Genomic DNA, 12,940 nt, shown 5'->3' with positions numbered 1-12,940 from the left:
AGGGCATTTAACCTTTCCATGTTTGATGTCTCTTGAATTTGGGTGACTCAGTTGTGGTGTATACTCAGTTTCATTTCATTTTCTTCAGTCCCAAATTGCCCAGATAATAGCACAAAGTCCATTTAAAATTAGCCTCTCTCCTTCCACAATACAAAGATATGTTCCTCAGGTGTAATGAAGTTAAATTCATTTTGTCTTCCCATACTTAGACTCTTATCCATTACTACCTTCTCTTCCCTGCAATGCATTCCCTGTTATTTTTCTCCTCTGTAATTTGACATCAGAAATGACCACACAGGAAACAGCTGAGCAGTATAAATGCCTTTCTAATGATCTCAAAGCTTCACTACAAGCTTAATGATATTAATGTCCTCGGATCCTTCTTTAGTGGGTTTTTTCTTTTTTAATTTTTATTTTGTTGCTCTTGAACACTTCCTGTAAGTTTAAATATGCAGCCTACTCAAGTTCATTCCTTAACCTAAGGGCATCATATCCACCCCTACCCTCCTTCTCTTTTCTCTCTCCTTTAACCGTCTGGGCCTGACAAGTAAGCCTTTTGAAAAAATGACCACAGTTCTGAACAAAGCCTGTTGTTGCAGGTAATTGTTGAAATATCAAGGGTATTGCGTCCTCCATTACTTAAGCTCTCATTTGTGGTTTTCATGGTTTTGAGGAATGTTTATGGCTGACAGTCCTTTCTTTACGACTCTATCCTTCAAGCTCCGGCTGATACTGCTGAGAATGACTGCTTGAGTGACTGATAAAATGTCAAGATGCCATTATTTCCAAGAGAGTGTTTGGGAGCAATAAGATCTGTTTCAATTTATCTCATCCACCTGAATTTAAGTCTTCAGATTTAACTTCTTTGGTTGCTGCAACCAAATTGTCTCTGGGTTTTGAGAGAACAGCCATTGTGGAATGCAGCGAGGGTTATAATGATGGTCACGCCATGACATTTGTGTTGTATTTCAACTGTGCACATTGGTGCAATATTTTGGACTTAATTAATACTCTCCAGGAACCTCAGTTTATGGATGGCAATAACCATATTTTAGATCATGTGAAATACCGCAACAAAAATTCAATTCATAGGGCAGATGGCAAAGCCTAGTTTGAAGAACAACAAAACAGGAAGATTTACAGTGAGTTTCAGAACTCTTCAACTGGAATTCAGCTGCTGCCAAAGCTCTGTTATTTCACTGGAGGGTAACAATCTGTGAGGGTCATTAGTGTCCTCATAAAAACTGAGATTAAAAAGTAGTCAAATGCAATGAATAGTCAAGGTTTTCTCTGTGCAAGGGAAGTGGAGTTGTTTTAAAAAAAAAACAAGGTCTTCAAATGTTTAAAAAAAATCATTCTGTAGTCATTTGTTTTCAACCTGGAATTTATAAAGTAGTAATTTTTTTTTTTTTTGTCTTTTCTAGGGTCGCACCCACAGGACATATGGAGGTTCCCAGGCTAGGGGTTTTCTAATTAGAATTGTAGCCACCAGTCTATGCCAGAGCCACAGCAACGCGGAATCCGAGCCGCGACTGCTAACTACACCCAGCTCACGGCAGTGCAGGATCTTTAACCCATTAAGTGAGGCCAGAGATCGAACCCACAACCTCATGGTTCCTAGTCGGATTTGGATTTGTTAACCACTGAGCCATGATGGGAACTCTTAAAGTAATAATTTTTGATGGAATGAGAATAATCTTGTTCCATTCTCAAATAGGAGAAAATATTTCACAAGCAAACATATTCCCTCTCTCAGAGCTCAGAGAAAAACTCCATGTGGAACCAGTCATGATGAAAAAGAAAGACTAATGATGAGAATGTCAGTAACACTACTGCTCAACTGCCTGGTGTTTCTGATTTTGGCACACACACCACAGAAAAGTCAAGCATGATTCATGTAAGTTTGAATATGATGAAGCACCATGTTCACAAACAGTTTATATGTCTTTCAGGTCTTCTGAGTTTAGCTAGAGAAGGCTACTGAGGCTGAGATCTGACCACCCATGGACTGAGCAGGCACCTCTTCTAAGCCTAAGTGCTAAAAAAAATGGTACAGTGAAATAAAATTTTAAAAAGTTATAGGGAGGATTAAGATGGCAGAATAGAAGGACTGGAGCTCAAATTCTCTCCTAAAAACACCAAAATTCACAACTTAAAGCTGAGCAATCTCCACCCAAATGGACCGGAAACCTTAAAAAAGATATCCTACTCCAGAAGACAAAGAGGAGGCCACATCAAGAGGTAGGAGGAGCGATTTCGTGATATAAACAACCCCATATCACCCGGGTGGGAAGCTCCACAGACTGAAAACTAACTGGTTCACAGAGACTCACCTACAGGAGTGAGAGTTCTGAGCCCCACATCAAACCCTCACGTGTGGGGATCTGGCACTGGGAGAAAGAGTCCCTGGAGCAGCTGGCATTGAAGGCGAGTGGGGCTTGTGCACAGGAGCTCCACAGGACTGGAGGAAATGGAGACACAATTCTTAAAAGGTGCACATGGACGTTCACGTGCCCTGGATCTCAGGGCAGAGTGAGGTTTCCATAGGAATCTGGGTCAAACCTGACTGCAGTTCTTGGAGCACATCCTGGGAAAACAGGGGTGAATGTGGCTTGTTGTGAGGGAAGGACATTGGAAGCAAAGATCTCTGGAATATTCAGCAGCTGCCTTTCTCTGGAGGTGGACATTTTGGGGAAATCTGGCCCCACCTGTCAGTCAAAGCTGAGAAGCCCCAGGGCAAACAACAATCCAGGTGGGATCACAGCCCCGCCCCTCAGTAAATAGGCTACCTAAAGACCCCTCAGGCACAGAGCTGCCTCTAATCCCATCCAGAGACAAAGCCCCACCCATCAGAGGGATTAGAATCAGAGGGATTAGAGGGAGGCATCAGTCCCTCCCATCAGGAAGCCTACAGCAAGCCCCCATACCAACTTCAGCCACAAGAGGGGCAGACACCAGAAGTAAGAGAGGCTACAACTCTATTATTTGTAAAAAGGTCACCACACCAAAAACCTATCAAAATGAAAAGACAGAGAACTATAACTCAGATGAGGAAGGAAAGAGAAACCCCAGAAAAATCACCTAAGTGATGAGGAGATTCTCAGCATCCAGGAAAAAGACTTTAGACTGTTGATGCTGAAGATGAGGCAAGACATCGCAACTAAACTGGAGGCAAAGATGGATAACTTACAGGAAACACTGACCAAAGAGATACAAGATATAAAACCTAATCAAGAAAAGATTTAAAAATGCAATAACTGAAATAAAAAATTCACTAGAAGCAGCTAACATCAAAATACAGGAGGCAGAAGAACGAATAAGCAAGGTGGAGGACAGATTAGTAAAAATTATGGATGCAGAACAGAAAAGAGAAAAAAGATTGAAAACAAATGAAGAGAGTCTCAGAGAACTCTGGGACAATGTTAAATGCAACCAACATCCGTATACTAGGGGTGCCAGAAGGAGAAGAGAGAGAGAAGGGGACAGAAAGAATATTCCAAGAGATAATAGCCAAAATTTCCCTAACATGGGAAAGGAACCACCCACCCAAATCCATGAAGCCTAACGAGTACCATATAAAATAAACCCAAGGAGGAACACCCTGAGATGCATATTAATCAAACTAACCAAAATTAAACACAAAGAGAAAATCTTGAAAGCAGCTAGGGAAATGAAATAAGTAACATATAAGGGAACTCCAATAAGGTTATTGGCAGATTTTTCAGCAGAAACTCTGCAGGCCAGAAGGGAGTGGCATGATATACTTAACATGATGAAAGGAAAACACCTCCAACCAAGATTACTCTACCCAGCAAGGCTCTCATTCAGATTTGAAGGAGAAATCAAAACCTTCACAGATAAGCAAAAGTTGAGAGAATTCAGCAACACTAAACCAGTCTTACAGCAAATACTAAAGGAACTTCTCTAAGCAGAAAAGAAAAGACAGCAACAGGAAACAAAAATGCCACAAATGACAAGGCTCACCAGTAAAGGTATATATACAGTAAAGGTATGAAATCATCCAAGCACAATTATACCACCAAAATCAGAAATCATGAGAAGAGGTGGGTACAAATGCAGGACACTGGAGATGAACTTGCAATTAGGAGAACAGCAACTTAAAACAATCTCATATACATGTAGACTCATATCAAAATTTCAGAATAACTGCAAACCAAAAATCTACAATTGATACACAAACAAGGAATCTCTGAAGAAGAAATACATCTCATAGTAAATTAGTGCATAATCCATCATGAAGGGGGTCATATGACATCATTCTTGGAATGCTAAAGTCTTCTTAGATCTGATTCTGATTTCCTCTCCATCAAGGAATTTATGATAATTATAATTAAACAATGCCACTGTACAATTAAATAATACAGTTCTACAATTGTATTATTAATAACCGTTTCTCTCCATGGTACAATGTAAGGTCTATAATGTCTTGTTTATCACATCACCTAGAATGGTGTAATGCCTATATTGAAGAATCGATAGGATGTAACAAATTGTGAGGACATATTTATATAGTTACACTGTTTTTTAACCAATTTATACATTTTATATTTTACTTATTTTTAGAGGGTGTATTTTTTTTGTTATTCTTACCAGTTAAGTTATTCTTTTTATTATGCTATATAAAATATTTAATGGTATATAAGGCTTCTTCTTCATAAATTTTAGTTGCATAATATACACAATTTTAATATAACGCTAATTTTTAAAGAAAAATTGAAATGTAATAGATAATACTAAATAGTAAAGATGAAAGCCATACAAAATGGGATAAAGTATAGACTAAATTTACTATTTGTCTCAGAGTATTTTCCATTCCACTTCTCCAGAGGGAGTCACTTAATCTGTTTCTTTTTTTTTTTTTAATATGTATTTTTTTATTTTCCCACTGTACAGCAAGGGGGTCAGGTTATCCTTACATGTATACATTACAATTACATTTTTCCCCCACCCTTTCTTCTGTTGCAACATAATCTGTTTCTTAAGATCCATGATATAATAATCTGTGTGAATGTAATTGTGTTTAAATATATGTATTTTATTTTGTAAAAAAAATAAAATTTCACACAAAAAATAAAAAGTTATAATAAGTAAGACACTTGCAACCTCATAAGATTGTTATGATTTCAGGGTAAACTTCTATGAGTGCTTTTGAGTGTATGCATGGGTTTGTGTTTTTATGGAATTTGTAGCAGTTATTCACATTCATATTTTTCTATCACAAAAATCCCAGTTCTCTTTAGTTATTGAAACAGTGGATGGGACAAAACTTTCATTCAAAAAGATACATGCACCCCTATGTTCATTGAAGCACTATTCAATTAGCCAAGATACAAAAACAACCTAAATGTCCACAGACAGATGAGTGGATTAATAAGATGTGGTACCTATATACAATGAAATACTACTCAGCCATAAAAAAGAACAAAAGAATGGCATTTGCAACAACATAGATGCAACTAGAGATTCTCAAACTCTGTCAAGTAAGTCAGAAAGGCAAAGAAAAATACCTTATGATATTACTTATATGTAGAATCTAAAATATGGCACAAAAGAACCTATTTACAAAACAGAAATGGACTCAGGAACATAGCAAACAGACTTGTGGTTGCAAGGGGAAGAGGGGAGGGAGTTAAATAGATGGGGAGTTTGGGGTTGGTATATGCAAACTATTACATTTAGAATGGATAAGCAATGAGGTACTACTCTACAGCACAGGGAACTATGTCTAGTCTCTTGGGATAGAACATGATGGAAGATAGTATAAGAAAAATAATGTAGATATGAGTACGATTGGGTCACAATGCTGTACAGTAGAAATTGACTCAACACTAAATAAATTATACTCTAATAAAAATAAAACTAAAAAAAGAAAGTTAGTGGATGGGAGAGGGAGAGTGGGATAGAACAGTGATTTGAATTTGCCATTTGTTCAGGCCAGAGATTTGGAGGGATCTGAAAAGCAGAAGCATTAAATAGATAGGCAAAAGACAAGTGGAAATCTCTTAAGTGATCATCATTTGCATCTTACAAACTCAATTCTGGAAAGTCTTATTTCTTACCATGGCCCTTGACTAATTGACCAAGATAATTAATACAAGTACTTTCTAAAGAATCAGAAATTCAGATGTTACTCCTATAGGTCTACTGTTTGAATGTGTGGACTCTAGACCACAGTTCAGCCTTAATGTGCCCTTGGAAACACTGAGGTATTATAAATGGGCTATAGATGTGCCAAGATATTTATCTCCATGGCCTTCTTGGTATAAGCAGGGCTACCCTCAGTAGCCAGTGACCCCAGATGGCCACCTTCAGCCGTGGGCAGTTTTTATAGATTATCCTATTGTATCTTAAAAACAGGTTCACTTTCTATGTTGTCATGACATGAACATAACTGGGAAGTACTGGTGTAGATCTCAAATTCCTATCAAATGAGAGGAATTAGACAAGCTGATTCCTAAGGTCCATTCTGTCCCTAAAATTCTATGAGCATATATCAGTCTGAAGTTAAAACACCCAGAACTCCTTATTTCTTCAGCTATAGTTCCTTCAACCACAGAGGCCAATAAAAATTGAATTAAAAAACATGAAAAAATGTGGTAGAGTATATTTCATGTGCTGGAAATCTACTACCTGATTTTTATTGGACTCTGTGCACAAGAGGCAATCCTTGCTTTTCTGGTGGCAAAGGGGCCCAAGCAACTATAACGTGATCTATTATTTAAAAATATTGTTATAATAAAAGACCTGTGACATATCTCTGTGATCCATCCAGTTTTCTCCCTCCTCTGCCTGATTTGTTGTTTTTGGCCTTTCCCAGCAGTTAGCTAGGTGAGCTCCTAAATTCTATGCAGAAAAGGCCCTGAAAAGAGAAAAATAATTATTGGGCCATTTTGTTAGTCACTAAGGGCCTATGAGTAAGGAAAAAGACAATGGAACTCAGATATGTTCAATAATATTCTCTTTCTAAGAAATCAAATCTAATTATTTGTTGAAAAGGGTACAATAATTTTCTTCTTGATTCAGAGCAATGATAGTGGAGAAAATCTTTTTTGTCTTCACTTTACTTTTAGTTGCCTTTCAGAATTTCATGTCAGGTTTACAATCGTCTTCTGACATCTTCAAGACCCTGCCTATTCCCTTGGAGAGACATCGCTCTTTATAGATCTCATAGACAGACAAAGTAAAATGATACTGTTTTTACTCCACAAAACTTCATTTTACCACACAACTACTTCTGAAGCCTTCCTTAACTGATTAGAATGAAGTTGCTCATTCATTCCTTGATATATAGTGCCAATGTTTTTCAATTACTCTATATGCCCTAGTATATGTTTTTCTAAAGAAAATGAGATAATGGTTATGAAAGGACTTTGCAAATCATATGATATCTCATAAACATAAGATATTAGTATTATTATTTAATTAATTAAAATATAAATATAATAAAGCACTATATTCATTTTTCAATATTTTCCCCCCACTTTGTCATTAAGCCTATTTTCTTTAAATATTACTCTATAATTATTTCATGTGCCTTTGTTTACAAATGCATTGAAGGCAACTGTAAACTCAAAGCTCTTAGGAGTTCTTGTTGTGACTCAGTGGGTTAAGAGCCTGACTAGTATCCATGAGGATGTAGGTTTGATCCCTTGCCTTGATCATTGGGCTAGGGATCTAGCATTGCTGCAAGTTTTAGTATAGGTCACAGATGCAGGTTGGATATGGCACAGCTGTGGCTGTGTTGTAGCCCGGCAGTGCAGCTCCAATTTGAGCCCTAGTCTGGAAATTTCCGTACGCTGCAGGTGCTGCCCTAAAAAAAAAAAAAAAAAAAAAAAAAAAAGAAAAGCTCTTTTATAAATTGTCTGGTCAAATATTTCTAGTTGTATTCTGTGTTCTGGTTGTGTGCAATGAAAAGGAGCAGGAAGTATGTTCACGACCCTTCTTGCCACAACGGCACTATTTCATCGAGGAAACAAGGTCAACATACATGAGACCACTGTAGAAAAACATGGGAAAGAATGAATAAAGTTCTAAAGTGCCCTAGACATTTGATGCCATGGGAGCTTGAGGAGACATGAATGCTCACAGATGGCTGTGAGCTCAGATGATCAGGAGAGATAACTATGAAGTTGGTGCCAAGCTGATTCTTATCAAAAAAAAAAAAGTGTTCATGTTTATAGATGGGGGAAATGTGAAGGAATAAATACTTTTTTTTTCTTTGGCCACATCCATGGCATGTGAAATTTCCCAGGGTTGGGGATTGAACCAGAGGCACGGCAGTGACAAAGGCAGGGTCCTTAACCACTAGGCTGCTTGGGAATTTCAGTAAAAACTTTTCTTAAAAATATCACAACACATTGTTGCCTCCAAAATATCCACTGTTTAAATCAGAATCAGATCTTTTAAAATTGCTACACATACAAATTTTGGGGTGGGAGGAACATCAATAACAATAATATGGTGTAATGATTACATACTGCTATCAAAATGTGAGTTAAGCAACAATTAAAGTCAACAAATACTTTCCAGAGATGACTATTTATAAGGATCTGCATTATCTGTTTTAAGATATATAAAGATGAATATTACCTAACTTTTTTATTGAAGGGTGAGTAATCTAAGAGATTGGAAATATCATTTTAATAAAATGGAGAAAATGAATAATCAGTTAACCTAAATTTTGTTTCAAACTTTCCCCTGATTTGGAGTTCCTGTTGTGGCTCAGTGAATTAAGAACCCGATTAGTATCCATGAGGTTGCGGTTTGATTCCTGGCTTTCTCAGTGGGTTAAAGGATCTGGCGTTGCTGGGCGTTGCGGTGTAGTTCTCAGATACCACATTGCTGTGGCTGTGGCATAGGCCGGCAGCTGTGGCTCTGATTCGATCCTTAACCTGGGAGCTTCTATATTGCCATAAGAAGGAAAAAAAAAGAAAAAAATAAACAAACAAATTTTGCCCTGATTTTTTTTTTTGTCACAGCATGGGGAAAGCTTTTATCCTTAGTTTTTCCTCTTATAAATGCATGAGTTGGGCTAGATTAATTCTCTTTGCCATTACCATGGCCATTGCTCTCATAGGTGAGTGGGTGGCTGGGGGAGGGATTCTTGCCATCTCTGAGATGTACTATTGCCATGGATACCTAATTGAACTCTTTCTTTTTTCAACTTGCCCTCCTTATTGCCACCCTCCATGTATATGTCAGGAAAATAAATTACACCTTTTTTACCTGATCATTACATTCTCCTTACAACTCTAGAGGTTCACCATGGGGTCTCTGTGAAGGCAAAAATCCCAGTTTTTTAACATGGTGTAGGTGCCTCTGCATAATCTATGCCCTTCCTTTTCAGTCTCTTAACCACTCAAGAATTGCTGGTTCACACATGTCATATAGAAATACCTGTGGTTTCCTAGAAGTACCACACTGCCTCTTACTGCTGGGAAATTTGCTTCTCCATGTGGTCCCTTTTATAGGGAACATTCTTCTTTATCTCTTTGTGCTGGGCTCACCTATTCCCTGAAGGCTCTTCTAATTCCTTCCCTTCCTGCTATCCCTTCTCAGTGTTTCTGTGAAGCTTTGTGTGTGCTACAACCACCTATCTCTATCTTGCCTATATCTGTCACTCCCACTAGTCAATAATTTCTTTGAAGTCTGGCAGTGTGCTATATTCTTTTTTGCTTGGAACATAAGAGGCAGTCAATAAATATTTTGAAATGAATGAATCCATGAATGTAGAGTTCGTGTTCTATTTCCTATGATAGTGGAAATACATAAAACAGAAGTATAGACAAATTATCATGGGACTAGAAAGGAAAGAGAGGTTAGTGCTGGCTGGAGGGATTGAGTTAGTCAATTTTTGATGAATGGGTGAGAATTTAAAAGGCAGAAATAGCGAAGAATACAATTCCAAGCAATTGGAACAGGAGTGAGAACATGGATGGAGCTAAAGTATTTGGTTTGTTGCAAGACACGCCCAAACTTAGTGGCTTAAAAAATAATTTATTATTTTCTGGCATGGTTCTGTGCATCAATGAGGCTCTGCTGGGGAGCTTTCACTAGGAGTATCTTAAGCAATGGTACTTAGAGAGTAGCTGGGGCTCAATCATCTGAAGGCTCAACTGAATTGGACGTCCAAGATAGCTGGCATTTTACTTCATGTATGCAACCTCAGGACCCTTTCCAGTGCCTGCCTATCAGAATAACATGGACTTCATAGTAGCACTCCAAGAGGCAAGAGTTGGAAAATGCCAGCCCAGTTAAGGATTATGCCAGGGAGGGGTACAGCATCAATATGTTTATTCTATTAATCAAAGCTGGCATAAGGTCCATCCAGATTTAAGGGGATGGAGAAATAGACTCTACCTCTTGTTGGGGGAGGGACATCATTGCTTTGCAGAACACATGAGATAAGAGACGCTGCTGCAGCACTTTAGGTCATAGAAAGTGGAAAATGATCTCTTACACAGTAAGGAAAGTTGGCCTAAGCCCAGAGAGTGTACAGTCTCATTGGAGTTTTAATAAAAGGAGGGCCTTTCAATCAGTAGGTAGTTCAGGGAGTTATTCACTCTGCTGGAGTTAGTTGTTCTCTTTCAACTCTAGTGAAACTTCTTGTTTTAGTATAGGTTTGTTCTATATTGACATATTTTGCTGAAATTGTGTACCTTATGATAAGATATCAAGATGTCTCTTTATTTTTTAACACCGTCATTCATCTTGAGACAGAATGGAAGCTGAGCAAAATTCAAATAGGCATCTCTTCTATAATATTCAATAGAGTTCAGTGAAATATTATACACATATAGGGGTTATATAAATAGAAGATTGCATTGGGTGATAGCTACAGATTACTGAACTGCTAGGAAAGCTGTCTCTGAATACCTTCCAAAAAATGGCTTTCAGTAATTGATGCCCTGAGAGAAGCTAATGTATTGGCAGAGGGAATAGAAATTTTTAAAAAACTATGTAGTTATTTGGTTGATGACATAGCTAGACTATATAAATTTAGATACAACTGCCATTTTAGTGAAAACAGGTTATTTTTTTCCCCCTGCCAAAGTTTCTAAATAATTATTTCTCTACTTTAGGAATCTTAGATAGGTACAGCTTCTGGGTCCAAGAAATCTGAGGAAGCTTTTCAAAAAGCCAGAATACTGTAAGTAACAGCCCATCTGTCCCCAGTTCTATAGTATTTTTTTTTTTTAAAAGAAAAATCTCTTCCATTTTTCTGCCCACCTCTAAGCTGTAATGCAAATGATGCAACAGTCTATCCTGAGAGATGATAAACAAATGTTGCTTGCTAGTATTCTGACACATTGCCTAACTTATTCATGTAGGTAATGGCAGCAGCATCACAGAAAATGCTGTGTTAAATTTCAATGCCATGTCAGTGGCTACACTAAGAGAATCTCTAAGAAATAGTCCTTTGAAAATCATTACTGCTCTCAAAATGTGAATGTATTTTTTTTTTAAGATGTGAATGTATTTTTTAAAAGACATCATTCACTACATGAGAGTGTTTCCATGAGGACTCTGCTCCTAGTACCAAAAGAACCACCTTCTGTGCACTTCCAGACTGTAAGTGAGGTGATGGCTAACTTCTCTTTTTTTATTGTAGTGCTCTTAGAAGCTTGGAGACAAATTTTCGCTCCATTTCCGTAAGTTCATTGTGTTATATGGTGTATACTTTTGAATTCTACTTTAAATCTTCTGATATGAAACAAATAATTATCTAGTGAATTAATCTTCAGTTGATTTTTGCTCCAGGATTAACTTGCCATAGCAGTTGCTTAACTCTACATTTCGGTATCAAGCTCACAGAGTACCGGGAGATTATAAAGTTGCAGTCTTCCTCATTTTTTGAAGAGGGCTGCACTTGTGGTATATGGAAATTCCCAGGCTAGGGGTCGAATCAGAGCTGCAGCTGCTTGCCTATGCCACAGCAACACCATATCTGAGTTGCATCTGTGACCTATGCACAGCTTATGGCAATGCCTGATCCTTAACCTACTGAGTGAGGCCAGGGATAGAACCTGCATCCTCATAGATAATAGTCAGGTTTCTAACCCACTGAGCCACAACAGGAACTCATGCAGTCCCCCTTCTTGATTAATGCAAGTTCATTAATCTTCAAGTTGAGGTAAAACATGTATACTTGGTTAGCTTTCACCCTAAATAATGTGTGGTTATGGTGGAAACAGCCAATTGTTTGAAAAATGGTGTGGTGATCTGGTTAGAGTCTCTGGCTTTTCCACCTGGCAACTTAAAACTTCCAAATTGACTTCTGTTGCTAAATATTATAGAACTCTGAATTCTGACAGCATTTCTGAATCACTTTTCTGTTCATTGACAGAGTGTCTACACTAACCCCACATTTTTTATGGATTGTCTCACATATCTTCCCTGCTGAGGCTGTCAGGAAGTCTGTGAGATGTGAGGCCAAGAGCAGTGTCCTCTACTAAATATCTGCCAGGAGAAGAAGGGAGAGTTTTGATAGCACATATATTTAATTTTTGCTCCATTGATTGATATAAGTGAGGAAAGAGTCTAGATTAAAAAGAGCAGATCCTCTGAATAAAATACCCAAACTTGGATGCCAAAACATAGTACTCATTCCAGAATGTTCATGTCTTTATTTGTAAAATGTGTAAAGTATTCCTGTTGTTTAGCCTATGGGTTTATGCACATTGTAAAAACAACAAATAACAATTTATGATGGAAATAAACCACATTTGTGGTTCACTACCACCCAAACAGTGATGACACTTATTCTCAATCTCTTTGACTTTGGATTCCAAACAGTGACAAATGCTGCCCAGCTGTCTGTCAGAAATAAATTTCTGGGTTAAATCAACAGGGCTTCAACACAATCCAGATAAAATTGTGGCCACGTTGGCAGCATGAGAGCATGACTCTGAGGAACTCA

Source organism: Sus scrofa, chromosome 6 (genome assembly GCF_000003025.6).
Source record: "Sus scrofa isolate TJ Tabasco breed Duroc chromosome 6, Sscrofa11.1, whole genome shotgun sequence".
Classification (NCBI taxonomy): domain Eukaryota; kingdom Metazoa; phylum Chordata; class Mammalia; order Artiodactyla; family Suidae; genus Sus; species Sus scrofa.
This window is presented reverse-complemented; position numbering follows the sequence as displayed.